The sequence below is a fragment of the Poecilia reticulata genome, chromosome 3 (assembly GCF_904066995.2).
Source record: "Poecilia reticulata chromosome 3, P_reticulata-male-v2, whole genome shotgun sequence".
NCBI lineage: Eukaryota > Metazoa > Chordata > Actinopteri > Cyprinodontiformes > Poeciliidae > Poecilia > Poecilia reticulata.
The window spans coordinates 28,900,605-28,915,695 of record NC_088832.1 but is presented as its reverse complement, the minus strand read 5'-3'; the positions used below and the strand labels follow the sequence as shown (position 1 = coordinate 28,915,695).

General features: G+C 38.3%; 1 protein-coding gene across 11 annotated transcripts in view; it reads left to right on the top strand.

Annotated features, from left to right (window-relative positions):
- The window catches only part of celf6 (CUGBP Elav-like family member 6), a 166,459-nt gene extending 153,048 nt beyond the window's left edge, over positions 1–13,411 (top strand). For 9 of the 11 annotated variants that reach the window (XM_081605410.1, XM_017303995.2, XM_017303998.2 and 6 more), the window contains one exon: positions 5,221–13,411. The gene's annotated coding sequence lies outside the window, so the exon portion shown is untranslated. Of the gene's footprint in view, positions 1–1,320; positions 1,415–1,464; positions 1,537–5,220 lie in introns of those variants that run through there. The other 2 variants (XM_081605409.1, XM_017303992.2) reach the window with 2 other exon arrangements.
- The last annotated feature ends 1,680 nt before the right edge of the window (positions 13,412–15,091 follow it).

The following is a 15,091-nucleotide window of genomic DNA, read 5'->3' as shown; positions in this document are numbered from 1 at the left end:
AGGTCCTCTCAGATTGAAAATTGTGCATTTCATTTTAAAATAAATGTAACGTAAGAGAGGTTCATAGACCTCAAGTAAATTACTTGAGGTCCATTTTAAGGTTCCCACTGTCAGTGATGAGTTTGGAGCCATGTTCTTCTGGTGGCAGTTAATTGAATTTCACCCACTCCAAAGTCAGCACAGCTATCTACCAAGGAAAATTTAGAGGACTTCCTCCTTTCGTCTAATGAAAAGACTAACAGAGATGTTGATTTCCTTTTCCTGAAAGATATTGCACCTGTCCACACTGACAAAAACATCAATGCCTGATCTGATGACCTTAATATATCTGTGCTTGCCTGGTCAGCAAACTTCCCTGCCCTTAATCATGTAGCTTCTCTACGGGGTTTAGGTCAATAGGAAGAAAAGAGACACCAGATCCAACAATGCCGAAGAGCCGAAGGCTGTTAGAAAAACCTAAGCTTCCTTTACACTCACAGAGCCAAAGGTTGATCACCTCCAAACCACCAAATGATTAAGCAATTCATGCAAAAGAAGCTCCAACCAAGTATACTTGTAATACATTTCAGTTGTCTCATTTTTCTTTTAAAAACTTATTTTTTTATCAGTCTTGCATAATATTTTACTTTCCTGAAAAACTTAATTTTGGGTTTTCATTAACTGCATGCCACATTAATCAAAAGTAACAAAAACTTTTTAACATTCTGATTTACAGAGATGCACATCCACAAACAAAATATTACAGTAACAGTAACTTGTCTATATTTTTTAATTCTGTTATTCCATAATCTCAATTGCTACAAATGCAAACTGCAAAATGCTTCTTTTTAAATATATATATAAAAAAAACTTCCAATATGTAGATAAGTACAGAGGCTGCTGTTTTCTCTGACTCTGACAATGTTGCTTTGAAGTTGAATTAAAAACAAGATCAGACAGCATTCTTCTCTTCTGGTCTCAGGAGCCTCGCTACTCTAAAATTCCATTCTGTGTCTTAAAGATAAACTTAATGCAAAAAAGCAGTGAAGCACTCACTGTACAGCCATCCTCACAGCAAACAATGCAAGGCAAATCCAATTACTGAAGACAGGACAAGTTTCTGAAATATGCATTTCTGCCGTTAGGGTTATCTTTGTGAATATAAACGTAAATTCAACCTCTTAACCTGCAAATGTTGTCAGTTTGGGAATGTTTTACCACCAGACAGAAGAACAAATAAAGACCTTTGTGATGTTCTGTGCTGAGCCGAATATCATTTGCTCTGTTGTACTGTCTTTTTTTCTAGTTTAATGATCATAATGAATATATTTGATTTGACAGGCAAAATAAGTGAAATTGTGGCGCACAAACATACAGGGGGTTCTTTGAAATCTGACTCAAGGAAAAGAAAATCCCACTGTTTCTTTCTTTTTTTTTTTTTTTTCCACCCCCACCAACCTGGCAACCTGACATGGCCAATCACAGTGTGAGGTGGCCTTTCTCCGCTATAGCCACACACCCCACCGACACCTGTCATGGGGCCAAGTTCCCACAGCTGTAAGTTGAACCCATGGTGTCATTTTCTTCTGGATGACGTCATGTGGTGGGACTGTGACTGCGTTGCATGACGTGGCGTTGGTTGATATCTCTAAACTCTATCTCTTTATATTCTGCCCTCCTTTCATATATATATTATATATATACTTTATATTGTACATTGGCAGTTTGTGGAGTGCGGTAGTCGATGAATTTCTTGGCTGGTACCTGTAAAATGACATGCTGACTAGTTGGTTTGGTGATTATAACTGGAAGTGGCCTTTAGCTCTTTGTGCCATTGTACCGTGTACCTTGTCCTCTTGTGGGGTTTGTGTGTATGGATGTACTGTACTTTTTATTTTTCTATCTCTTTGCATTCATGTCCATAGTGTCCTTCTTTCACAAAACCCAAAATTTAATTTTGCAAAAAGGACCTTTTTTTTTCATCTACTTAACAGTTCTTTAGATGGGAAATACCCAAGGTGACCCTTTGTTCAAGTAACCGATTGCATTCCCTTTGTGTTTCGGTGAATGTTGACACTCCACCATTCTGTGCATTCCTTCTACACAGGGAATTCGTCTGCAAAACCATTTTGTTTAACATAAGAATCATTTTCTTTTTTTTTTTTATTCATGAGGATGCAAAGCCAAAGGAATAAAAGAGATGAAGCAGACCTGTAGACCCACATAAACAAAATCAGTCTCCTTAAGATACTCTAAATATTGACTGGTTATCATGCCACTTGAACTTTCATGTTGTCACTTTTCAACCACTGATCTCAAGGAATTTTTCTGCTAATCTACGTTGTATACCAACACAAATAAATAACATAATTGTGAAGTGGAAATGGAATAGCAGATGGTTTTCAATAGTTTTTTTAATTTTTTTAATTTTTATAAAAAACCTGGCCTTGTGACATACTTTTTGCTCAGCCTCCCTGTGAGAAAACCACCTTTACTCCAAACCGCTGACATTATCAGATTTCTTCAAGTGTCAGTGAACATCAGTTTTCAAGTCTTGCCACAGACTCGGCACAGTTTAAATCTGAACTTTGACTGAACCATTTCCAGCACGTACTACACACGTGTCCTTTGTGTGGATATGGTTTGATCAAAACCTCTCTATTGTAGCTGTAGTGACTTTACAGGGTGATTGTTCAAATGACAGATGTACCTCTGGCCTCCCAGGTCTTTTGGAACTACTAAAAGATTTCTTAGAGAATTGCCCTCTTTTGTCCTAACCGACCAGAGCATCTTCAGGTGCACCATGTTTTCGAAATGCTACATTTGAAGGCTGCGCATTGCGAGAATTTGATCAGATCTTGATCAATTTATGATAATCAATGATCGAACATGTAAAAAACTGAAATGTAGGAGGTAGAACTAAAAATGCATTAATCCCACTGTCATTTTGATAATATCTAAATCCTTTACATCCTAAATAAAACAAACATGGCCACCCTAAATTTATAAGATTTTTAATATTAAAGCAATGCTAAAAAGACTAATGCTAATCTGAGAGAATAAACTAAAATACACAGACGGAAGAACATAAAAAAATAGGTAAAATTTAACACAAAGAAATAAACTGGAGGCTGCACAGTGGCGCAGTTGGTAGAGCTGTTGCCTTGCAGCAAGAAGGTTCTGGGTTCGATTCCCGGCCCCGGTCTTTCTGCATGGAGTTTGCATGTTCTCCCTGTTGCGTGGGTTTTCTCCGGGTACTCCGGTTTCCTCCCACAGTCCAAAAAACATGACTGTCAGGTTAATTGGCCTCTCCAAATTGCCCCTAGGTGTGAGTGTGTGTGCATGGTTGTTTGTCCTGTGTGTCTCTGTGTTGCCCTGCGACAAACTGGCGACCTGTCCAGGGTGACCCCGCCTCTCGCCCAGAACGTTAGCTGGAGATGGGCACCGGCAACCCTCTCGACCCCACTAAGGGACAAGGGTGTAAGAAAATGGATGGATGGATGAAATAAACTGGAATTGCACAGTACAAATAACAATCATGAACAGAAAGAAATGAAGTGAATGTATCAAAACCTTACAAACATTAATAACAAACTAAGAAAACCAACACCAATCTAAACTGAAACACCCAAGTATGTGACACATTTCCTTCAATTTACACTTTACAACTTTTCAGTTTGTCCTTCGCATAAAACCTTTAATAAAATATATTCAAGTTTGTAGTCCCAACACAAAATATTACAGTTTCACGTGTATAAATTACATTGCGCTGTAGTTGTGTTTTTATTTTTTTTAGCATGTCGACAGTTTCCAAATTCCTATTTTCTGCTGTTCAAATGTCACACAACTTGATAGGTGGAAAACTGACAGCAAACAGATTCACAATGAAATAGATCCTTTCTTTGCAAGTTGGTTTGTTGATGCACCCAAGGCCATCCTGAAAGGAGTCATCAAATTTCCCTTGCCCTGTTTCAGAAGAGCTGCAGGCGACTCACCCTCCTGTAGTTTTTCTATTCACTGAACTCAGTGGGAGGGTGGGGAGAGGGGTGCGCAAACAGTGAGAAATAAAGTTTTTCTGGCCTCAACTCTGATTCTCAAGTATGAGGAGTCTTTTATGGTGCATTCTAAGAAGGTGGTAACGTTGGTTTTAATATACCTTCTAAAGAAATAAAGAATTATTGTTTATGATCTGACACACTTGGTGTTTGAAATAGCCTTCAAGGAAGCTATTTTCATGTGGAAAAATAGATCAATTTTAAAAGCCACTGTCTGTTTGATTTGTGCTACACATAAAGGAAGAAATGTCCTTATAACGTACAAAAGAATGCACCTGTAATTGGGATTGTTAGTGCCATATGTCACTAATGGCTGGGCTGGCTTTGTTACTCGCAACAAATAATTTTGAATCTAGGCCGTGTGTCTGCAAAAGCAGATCTATTATGAAACTGTAACAAGCTCATTTACAGAAATGGAAAGGTAGAACAAAGAGAGCACCCAGGCGTGTGTTCCCGTCAGAAAGTCAGACCCTTTCATGTTCATTCCCAAAGAGTGATTTGCTGTGATTTTGCTTCCTTTCTTCAAACTGCATCATAGTTCACAACATATTAGCCCTGATGGGCAGTAAACATATTCTTTTATATCCAAAGCTTAACAGCTCCAACACATTCAGTACCGGTGCATAATGTCAATCCAACACATAGACAGGGAAGGGTTTCCAAATTAGAGGCCATTTGTTGACATGTTCACATTTCTTTTCTAACCATCGGTTTTCTGTCACTTTAATTATTACGCAGTTTTAACTCTCTTTAACACTTGTTTTCTTCTTTTTATCTCTCATGTTCTTTTGTAGTTTTTTTTTGTTTGTTTGTAGGGAATTAACAAAGAGATGAATGACAGCAATGTCTCAAGCAGCTTTTCTCTTCCGAGCAGTAAAAACCCAGTCAGTTTAAATTAGGCCTTCCTTGGATTAGTGCTGTCACAGTGTAGATGTCTGTTCCATATGGTTTTAACACAGATCTCCCACCCCACCTCTAGCCCACTTATTTCTGGCTGTGATTGACACACTGTTTTTTTTCTTCTTCTTCTTCTTCTTCCCGTCTGTTCCTCTCGCTGTTGGCTGTGCCTGTCAGTCTGTGTGATAACCAGGAGCCAGCAACCCTGAGCATGTTTGCTACAGCCTTCCTGAATCCACTCACCTTATTCTTTCCTGTCTCTTTCTCTTTTCCTCTCTCTGTGTCACAGGATGAAGGGCCACAACACCTTATTTCCACAAGTGCAGTAAAAGTACAAAGACTCCTCGTTCTGCTACATATCATGAAGAAAGGGTGGTCCCTTGATCCTCCTGGAAAGCCGCTGAAAGATTGGGTGACTGAAAGAAGGATCCCAGAGTTGTTGTTTTTTATTATCATTTTAGTTTTTTCTTTCTTCGCAAATGCCTCTCTTTTCCCTTTTTTGCTTTGGCATCTGTGGAAGAAGATTTTTTGCAGAGACCAACTTTTTGCTGCTGTTTTTTAGACATGATGAAAAGAAAAAAAAACTTTATAGACTCATTATGCTCAAAGCATGCATACTGACACAGGATACAGATAAACTCACTTAAAAAAAATCTTTAAAAAAAATAAACCAAACATACAAGAAATTAAACAAGCTGCACTTAATGAATGAAAAACTTAAAAAAAAAAGACTCTGTACATGTATAAATACGTGCAAATGCCAACACAAGAACTGAAGCAAATTCATGCGTGTGCGCGCGCACACACACACTAATATACACAAACACACACACACCAGCCTGCTGCCATTTTGGTTTTTGTGCCTACACAGGTGTTGTGCTCTGTGACAGGGCAAGCTCTGCATCGAAGTGGAAAAACAAGAAGAAGAAGAAAAGGAGAGGAGTGGGGAAATCCAGGATAATTTACATGCATCATTCCTTAGGAAATAGGGACCAAAGGACTAAATGCTTTTTAAAAGATTATAAATATATAAATATATAAATATATATTTAAAAACTCATACCTTGTAGCTGCAAGTATTTACTCATAGTGGAAAAAAAGAATCATTAAATCAATATCCAGTGGCTTACTGTAAGAACGAATAAAAGAAAATGGAAATAATGTATTAAAAAAAGACATGGAGTCGTAGTATAGGGGCTGATCTTTTGCTCTGGATGCTGATTTTAGCAGCAGGTTGTATAATAGTGATGTAGACTAGAAAAAAAAAGTACATTTGCAAATTTTTGCTGTTGTTAAAAAAAAAAAAAAATTATTTCCCATTAAAAGTTGGTGAAAGAGGGAGTAACACGAACATTTATCCATGCCTTTGGACGGCACATGTTCATTTTTATTTATTTTTTCTTAGATGTAAAGGTAACAGCCACTGGATATCCCACTCATCATGATGTATAAGGCACTGCACTCTCTGACAGCTAAAGAGACTGATCTAGCAGACTAAAAAGGAAAACAAGAGACAACGAAGACTGAACTCCGTGATGTCTGTGCTGGACAGCGTGCAGATATTTAAGGCTTCTCACTGGCCTTTGTGTTCAAGCGACAATCCACTGAAAAGACCAAGTCAAATGGACATGGGGTGTCTTTTTCTTCCCGCTCTTTCTGTTCCTTCCCCTTGACCTTTTGTATTGCATCATAAAGTGTATATTTTGAAGCCACACATGACTGAAATGAGATGGATAAAAAGGCAGACAGATGACCATGAAGAGAACAGCGAAAAGGCACGAGAGGAGGAGTAGGGCAACAGCTACTGAAACTGCCAGCAGAATGAACTGTGTTTAGCAATGAACTAACCTTGTGCTTCTCTACTCAAGTCAACGCTGGAAAAAAAAAAAAAAGCAGGGACGTCTGAATGACAAGCCTAGGCTATCTGTGTCTAGCAGAGGCATTGCAGTTTAGAGTGACAAAAGTTTCATCTTATCTGTTAGCAGATAAAAATAAACACAAATTTAATCTAATACATTCAAGGAGATATAGGGTAGGCTTTTAAGGCTCATTTAGCTCAGCTGAACCTAAATTATACAAATCTTACTTTAAGCATATTCCCTGACCATTTTTCCCCCTTTATAAAACATGGAACTTATGAGAAAAAGCTACTACTTTAAACAGACTAAATCTATGAAATGTAGGGACCACTCATCGTCCTCGCTCAAGTCGTCCATAGCTTTTCAGAGTAAAGCACTCTAGTGCTGTCACTTTTTGATTTAGAGTCCTGTTGCCTTTTTTGACTGTTTTAGAGCTGTACATGTGGACTCCTCTGTATAGCCCGATCAATATGTTTGGAGTCGGGGAGGAGCGCTGGTTGTTTTCAGTCACTATGAGCACTTCCTAATTTGCTCTGCAGAACACCAGCTCGCATCCTTAAACCAGCCCTTCTGAGCACTGACAGCTGGCATTAAGAGGCAGGGCAAGGCAAGAAGGAGTCGAGCAGGAAGAGAGGAAATCAGCAGCTTATCACATTTACATCCTTCTTAAGTGATGCTTCATGGTTGTTGCAGCACAATGTTGCTGACAAAATTAGAAATGGTAGTCAAGACTTTGGCGACAAATATTATGGATTTGTGATGTATGCTTCCGAAGAACCTGTATTTATTTCCAAACAGATCGTACTTCCTGCTTGGACTCCTTCTTCTTGCCTTCTCTTTCCTCAAGATTTTGACACAACAACACGGAGAGGTTAACCAATAGAAGTGCCAGCATATTCCATTTTTCTAATGCTCCACCTCTACAATTTAAGTGGGCTGAAGGTCTGATGCAAGCTTTTGTCAACCACCTCGTCTTATTGCGACTTTTTTTAATGTTTGAACATTACGCATGCCCTTCCAAATCACAGCTGTTCACCATCACCCCACTGATTTAGATTTTTTTTTTTAACCTACTGAGCTACTGCCTGTGCTCACTACACTTCAATTATCTCTTGCACTATATTAAACATGCTTTTCACCATTCCCTAATCACACCGCAATCATAAGCCTCTATACATTAGCAGCAATGAAGTGAAAAATCACAGGGATAATCACCTGGACCCGATGACGGCAGAGATGGTTCCCAACATGCACATGGGTGACAGAAGGAAGATTAGGGAGAATTATGTCTGTGCCTACTCCTTGGCAAGGCTGCTGACAGCTGACCTGGCATCACTAACACAGCCACATTTACCGGGAGAGTGGATGGGGAATGCGAAACAAAACAATCCATATTGGCCTTAAAATCGCAGAGCAGATTGGCAGTGCCAAAAACTAAAATAGTAGTGCAACGTAAAGCAAAGCATTAGCCTTCCCCGCTCAGCAACTGTTCCAAAAACAGTTGCTTACAAAATGGGTCAAAACCAACAATTTTGTGGGAAATGTCCAATCCCGCTCTAGTAGCAGCTGAGAGTCCTGTGTATCCGCAACAAAATTGCTTCTCAGCGGTTGGCAATAGAGGTCAACCAATTTTACAAAACAACTTGCTCAGACTTGTTTCTTTTCCCTCCTTCTATTTCTGCTAAGAGACCTCCAAAGCACACTTTTGCTCAACTGTACCATAATATGCAGAAGCACAGCTCTTCAGAGAAGAATGATGTCCAACAAATTTTTTATTTTGTAATGGAATTATTACGTAAAATTTCTTCTTGTACTTTTTCCCTACGTAACCTTTGGTATAAATGCCGAAGAATGCATGAAGTGGGTTAGAAAAAGGCTGCATCCTCCGAACAGTTTGTGTTTATTATCTGTTTGAAGCAGAAGCCGTCAGTTGGCAGAGTAATGTTCAATGAGCAATTGAATGTTCCATGCTTGTCTTGGCAATCCCTAAAATACACTCAGTAACATAAATCTTGCATGCACGCTCCACTGAACTTTTCCGTCTTAAATCAGATGCTGTGGTGTTTCCTCTACTAATAGCAGGTTGAGTCCCCAGTGAGCCAAAATCCAGCCCAGCTTAGCCTCCTGCTGTCTAGCTTGGCTGATAGTGCAACGTTCATGTAGCATGTACCTGCTATGCCAGAGCTAAATTAGGAAATGTGAAACCAGCACTTGAACACTTTTAACAAGGGTGCTCCGATTACGTTTACACCCTGTGAAGGATGGCGCTGAAGTGTTGAGCATTGAAAGCAGAGACAGTGGCGTATGTGCACTAGAGCTACCAAAATGAGACAGAAAGTTTGTTTTTAGAGTTTTACATTTTGCTTGTTGAAATTTTAAGTCTGCTTCTCTTTCAGTCTCTGAACCCTAAAAAGTGGCAACTACTAAGTTACCAAATTGTGATTTTGCATATTCCCTGAAAGTTGATATTGGTAAAGGTTATTTGGGACTTTGTCTCTAATAATATAGAACTAAGTAAAAGTTTTCATACAGCTTGAACTTTATCAGAATTGCTATGCTATGACCACAAGCTTCAAAGTATTTTGTTAGCATTTTTCACATACAATGCCTTGCAGTGCATTCATTATGAAGTGGATGTAAAAGCACACATGATTTTCAATATTGTTCTACAAACTTAAAAACTCTAAAGTGTGGAGTACAGATGTATTCAGCCCCCCTCAAGTTAATACTTTGTAGAATCACTGTTTGATGCAGTCACATTCAGAGGTTTATTTCTAACAGCTTTGCACATCTGGCAGACTGTCTGCCTGAAATGGGTCATTCTGTCACATTAATATGCTTTGACCAAAACCACTGCATTGCAGCTCAGCCTGTATGTTCAAGTTTTTTGCCCTTTGGGATGTTGAGCCTTTGCCTCAGTTTCTTGCGACCCCTAACATGTCTTATCTTCTAGCCCCTGCCCTTAGATCCATCTGTCTTCCTATGAACTCCAACATATTACCCTGCCTAGTGAAGTAAAGAATTCCCTCAGCCTGATCCAGCCATCACCATGTTCTATGATGGAGACCATGGATTTCTTTTCTGATTAATTTTATCAGGCTTGTCAATTTAGGAAGATGCTTTAGGAGATTTGCATTTCTGACTTATTCTTTCCATTTTCTAGATAACTGATCAAACAGTGCTTTGTTGTATGACTTAACCCGACATCAAGCTTCTCCACAACTTTATCCCTGATCCGTTTGCTGTTCGTTAGTTTTCTTGATGTTTTTTTTTTTCTAACAAACCAATGGGGTCTTTGCAGAACAGTGTGATCAAATTACACACGGCATACTAAAATTTACACAGATTATCAATTATGTGGTTTTTTTGAATGAATGTGGTTGCATTGAATTTATGAGGTGTATCTTTATAATGGGGTTGAGTGCATTTGCACAGCTCACTTTTCACATTTAAGTTCACACACACACAAAAAAATCACAAATAATCCCGATAAACTTAAGTAAATTTGTAGCTGTTGGGTGAAAAAATGTAGAAACAATCAGGATTGCCATAGTACTTTTGCAGTTCACTGTGGTGTGTCATCATCTCTGAAATGAAATATTGCTTTAGCTCTGTTTTGCTCTCTTAACAAGAACTTAAAAGAGGGTTTCTAAATTGATGAGATGTTTTAGCAAGGAAATAAGAAAGATGCATGCATATTATTACTTACAAGACTTGTTGTTTAGCGTTGCATATATTCTATGAGGAGTAGAGTGGAATATGAATATCCAACCCACTGGGTGCATAACACTCTGAAATAGCGGTGATTGTCAAGGAAAGGAAGCAAAATGTAATTGACTGAAAGCAGAGAGATAATTAAAGGAACCTGTTGGACAGGAGGGAAGAAATTAATGCCTCTCATTTAATAGCTGCATTGGGAAAGAGCTGTTCCATCGTCTCATTTTGGCACCTAAAAGGGTTTTGCTCTGGAAATGGAATTTTGGATAGAAAAAGATGGTGGGTGGGAATAGCGGAAAATGGGTGGTGTCGGTGTGGGGGGGGGGGGTGCTGCGTGCTTAACTGAAACTCCACAAAATCGCTCCCAATGCTCAGGGCATCAGGCACAATGATGTCATGATTAGTGGAGAGGTTCAGAGCCTTGCCTTACCCCTGATCCTGAAAAGGTCGAGCAGACAAATAGGGAGACAGTGTGAGGCAGTAGAGGGGACTGATGTATCAACAAATTCTCAGTTTGGATCTAAATGGTCATAATTCAATTCCAAGAGTAACAAAAACACATCTTAATATCCAGCAGAATGCACAGAAAAAGACTGAAGGTGCGTGTGGCAACATTTAACAACACCAAGAAATAAAGGTCAAGACTTTTTTTCTGTATTAATGTAAATAGCCTTTGAAACACTAATAAGGGCAAGGCTCTATAGCAACTTGTGTTGAGAAGCTCAACTCTGTGGGACAATGATGTCACTATAAAATGTATCCACAGCAGTGCAGGGATTTAGGAGAGTTTAAGTCCTCTTAAGCCCCTTAGGTTTGGGCTGTGAACATGCATCCTACAACCGTAAGCGTCGGACCAAGGCTTAGAAATTATTTGACTTAGTGTCAGACCTAAGCCATGGCCCCAAAGTGATCCGTTAATTAAGATTCCGTGTACACCGTCATGTCATGATTTTTCTGACAGAAGAAAGATTGCCGGTGCAGTAATTGGATTAGTCCAATTGGAGCTGATGAACAGATATGGCAGTGACAGTAGAGTTCATCCGTCTGTATGAACGCTCCGCGCTTGACAGTTAGAGGCAAAAAAGGAGAAGAAAACATCAGCTACGAGTAGACTTTTAGAAATTAATCACAAGAAAAAGTTTAGGCTTTTGCAGCAGTTACAGAGGCTTTTCCTCTCCAGGTACCAGTTTGTTTAGCATGTACATAAACCATTTTGGATTCAAGCATTTATTACACAAGGTTTGAAACTATACATAAATGGTTAGGCTGACACTGGAGGAAGGGACAAACAACAAAGCAATCCCAGCAGAACCCCTTATTGCTTGATCCAGTCTGCCACTGTTCTCCTAACCAGACAGCTGCATTATACCTGTACATACAATATAGCTTATTTTTAAATTCTGTTTATCTTTCTTTATAGGTCGTACATTAGATCATGTTCAAGCGTAAAAAAAAAAAAAAGAAAAGAAAAAATAAAAGAATGGCTAATATATTTCAGTGAAACTGAGAAAAGGAACATATTGAATAATTTATCAAAAGCAGAAGATAAAATGGTTTTATTTCTTGTAAAGTGAAACACTGTTGTTTAAAAAAAGGGGGATTTTATACTCATATCAGTAAATGTTTCTTTATTTTTTTCACTCTGTTGTGTTATTAACCGCTGAAGCTGGGCAAACCCGTTGTCACAAGGTTTAATCGGATATCCTTTGATCGTTTTTCTTTATTTTTTGGGCCGTACAATCCCTGTGTGAAATCCCCTGTGGATGGACGAGTTCAAAGAGATTTTTCTCTCTGAAAGCTATTAAATCAATACAAGAATTAGCAAACTGCACTGTAAAAGGATGATTGATGGACCTGGTCTGTGGATTCAGAAAAAAAAAAAGTTTATTGCACAACTGAGTCCTAATGGTTCAGGGCTGTTGGAAAAAAGAAAAAAAAAATCTTATTTGAGACCTTGTGGTGTTTCAAAGCAAAGAAAATATAACCTCAAACAAAACAAAGAGAAAAGGAAAAAAACAGACAAAAAATATCAAATTTTGCCATCCTATTGGTTTTGGGACCTATGCTGTCATATCTTAATGTCTTTTAACCACTGTTGGTGTCCTGTAACAGTACCCTTTTTATGTCTTTATTCTTTTCAGGGTTATTTGTCATCATTGACATATCTCTGAGTTTCATATTCTCTGCTCCTTCCTAAGGGATGTTTCAACCACAGCTTCTTACTTAATGTGACTCAATCCACTAAAGACACTGTGCCAACAGTAGATCATGTGACACCGCTTTGCTCCAGTCGAGTCGGTTTGTAAAAGTGAGTTGGGAATTCTGCCTTAAACCCAGCACTACCTGTGAAGAGTGGTCAGACACTTTATTCTGAGGATGCCAAAAGCTCTTTAAAGCAAACATTTAGCCAGATTCAGTTATAGCCTCAAGCCCATTGTGAAACAAATAATGGACGTGGTTGTCCACCTCCATTTCCATTGGTTACAAGGACCAAAATGTAAACAAACTCAGCTAGCTGAGCAGTTTGCTTCAATCAAAAGCATTCATTGAGAACCTTTAAAGTGTTCATTATTCTACGTTCATATTTTTTTTGTATTATAAATCATTACATTCCCAGCTTCACTATGTAATTTCAGTTTTTATTAAATGTTCAAAATTTATTATAATTTTCTTAGGTATTTAAAAATATTCATGTTTTTTTTTTCTGTTGATTTGAAAGATTTTGAGCTAATGTTTCTGCTTTTTTTGTTTCAAACAGAAATGTAATTTAAATACCGCTGGCTGGGGCCCGTTTCCCTGGTTCGGGATGATATCTCCCATAGTGATCCTGAACTCTGTAGTTCTCTAGTTATTATATTCTGCTTAGACTAAAATAAAGCACAGTCCTGTAGAAGACGAAAACTCTTTTGTCTCTGTTATTTATTCAAGGCAGCCTGTTAAGAATGCATCTTTAAGGTATGGATTTATCATGTCTTGTGCAGAGGTTTAAATGAGTATGTGTCCTAATGTAACATGGATTGCAGAGGGCATGTCATTGTATTAATTGAGCTAACAGCTCTAACCATATCCGAATACCAAATTAGATAAGACGGTTAGTAGAGAATAGTTTAAAAAGGGCGAATAATGCATAATAAATGGGAGGGAGATTGAAAGAGGGAGGGGAATAAATTGTGAATTGATTAAAGGGAAATGGATATTCAGCTCTTGTCCTCAGAAGATTTTACAGTAGAAACAATATCAGATTCTATGAGTGCTGCTCGTTATCATCTGTAACTAAGTAGGAGGAAAACAGTTAATCAAAGCTTTGCCTCTTACTTCTCCAATGGAAAAGACTACACTAAAAATGCCATGTATAAGTGAGAAGAGTCGTTTGTCAGTGTTTTCTGGTTTCCTCCCACACACCATGCAAACTGTTAAGATAAGTTATTGCTCACTGATGATTCTGAATAGGCTAAAAGACGGTATTTTTATCCCTTAGCAATAATTAAAATCTCATTCTAGGAGACAAATGCTAACCTGAAACTAAATGAAAAAGTACTTGTCCCCTCAACCTAATGACTTAATGTTGATGGCTCCTGCCATGAAGTATTTTTTCTTTTCTTTTTCTTATTTAAGAGGTGGATTTGCTGCTATGCTTGTTATCATCCTATTGCTTAGTTAAAATAAGCTTGAGATTCAAGTCAGATTGCTGGGAATTCTCTTTCAGGATTTTCTGGTAGAAAGTGTAATTCAAACATCAACCAGGCCCGGAAGCACCAAAGCAGCTGCACACAATCATGCTACTGTCACCTTGTTTAAATGTCCTCTTAATGGCATTGTTCTGAGTTTGGTTTAATGTAATGGGTCGCACATCTTACAACATGTTTCACTTTTGTCTCAATATTCCATATATTTTAAAAAATCATAAAGATGCCACTTTTTGATTCTCTGTCTTATTGTTAACTTCTAAACATGAGCAATTAAGGCCTGAAGTGCTTTGTATGTTGTTCTTAGTTCTTTTGTGACTTCATTTTTACTACTCGAATCAATGCATTTTGGATTTACTCTGGTTATGTTTTCAGAACATTAACATTTGCTTAACAATTAAGTTTGACAGAAAAAAACAGTAATAGAAATCTACTTTTTCACTGCACTTATACTTTAGGTACAGAAAGGGAGTGAGAACTAAGCCTAAACACTAAAGGACAATGAAGAAAATGTCTTTTTTCCGCCCTGGTTTTAATCAATCGTGTTTTTGCTTTTCACCACATAGGGATGCACCCAATTTACATTGGTTGGGCAAAAGCAATAGAACATGATTTTATAAGAAGAAACTTAACTGGCTTGTTGTTTAAAACGTGCTACCCCCTTACGTATCTGCACCCTGAACGGTGTGCCATGTCACTAAGATCAGAAACCGCCACTGCCATCCGGAGGAAAACTGTCATACCATATGTTCCCAGATGGTGTGAATAGAGTGTAATACAATAGGAAACATATATGGCCAACCCATCCCAAGACACATAACATCGTTTCTCGTTGATGAGTCTCTTTTGTGTATCTGCGTAGCACCATTGGTGTGGAAACGGATTTATGGTTGCTAAA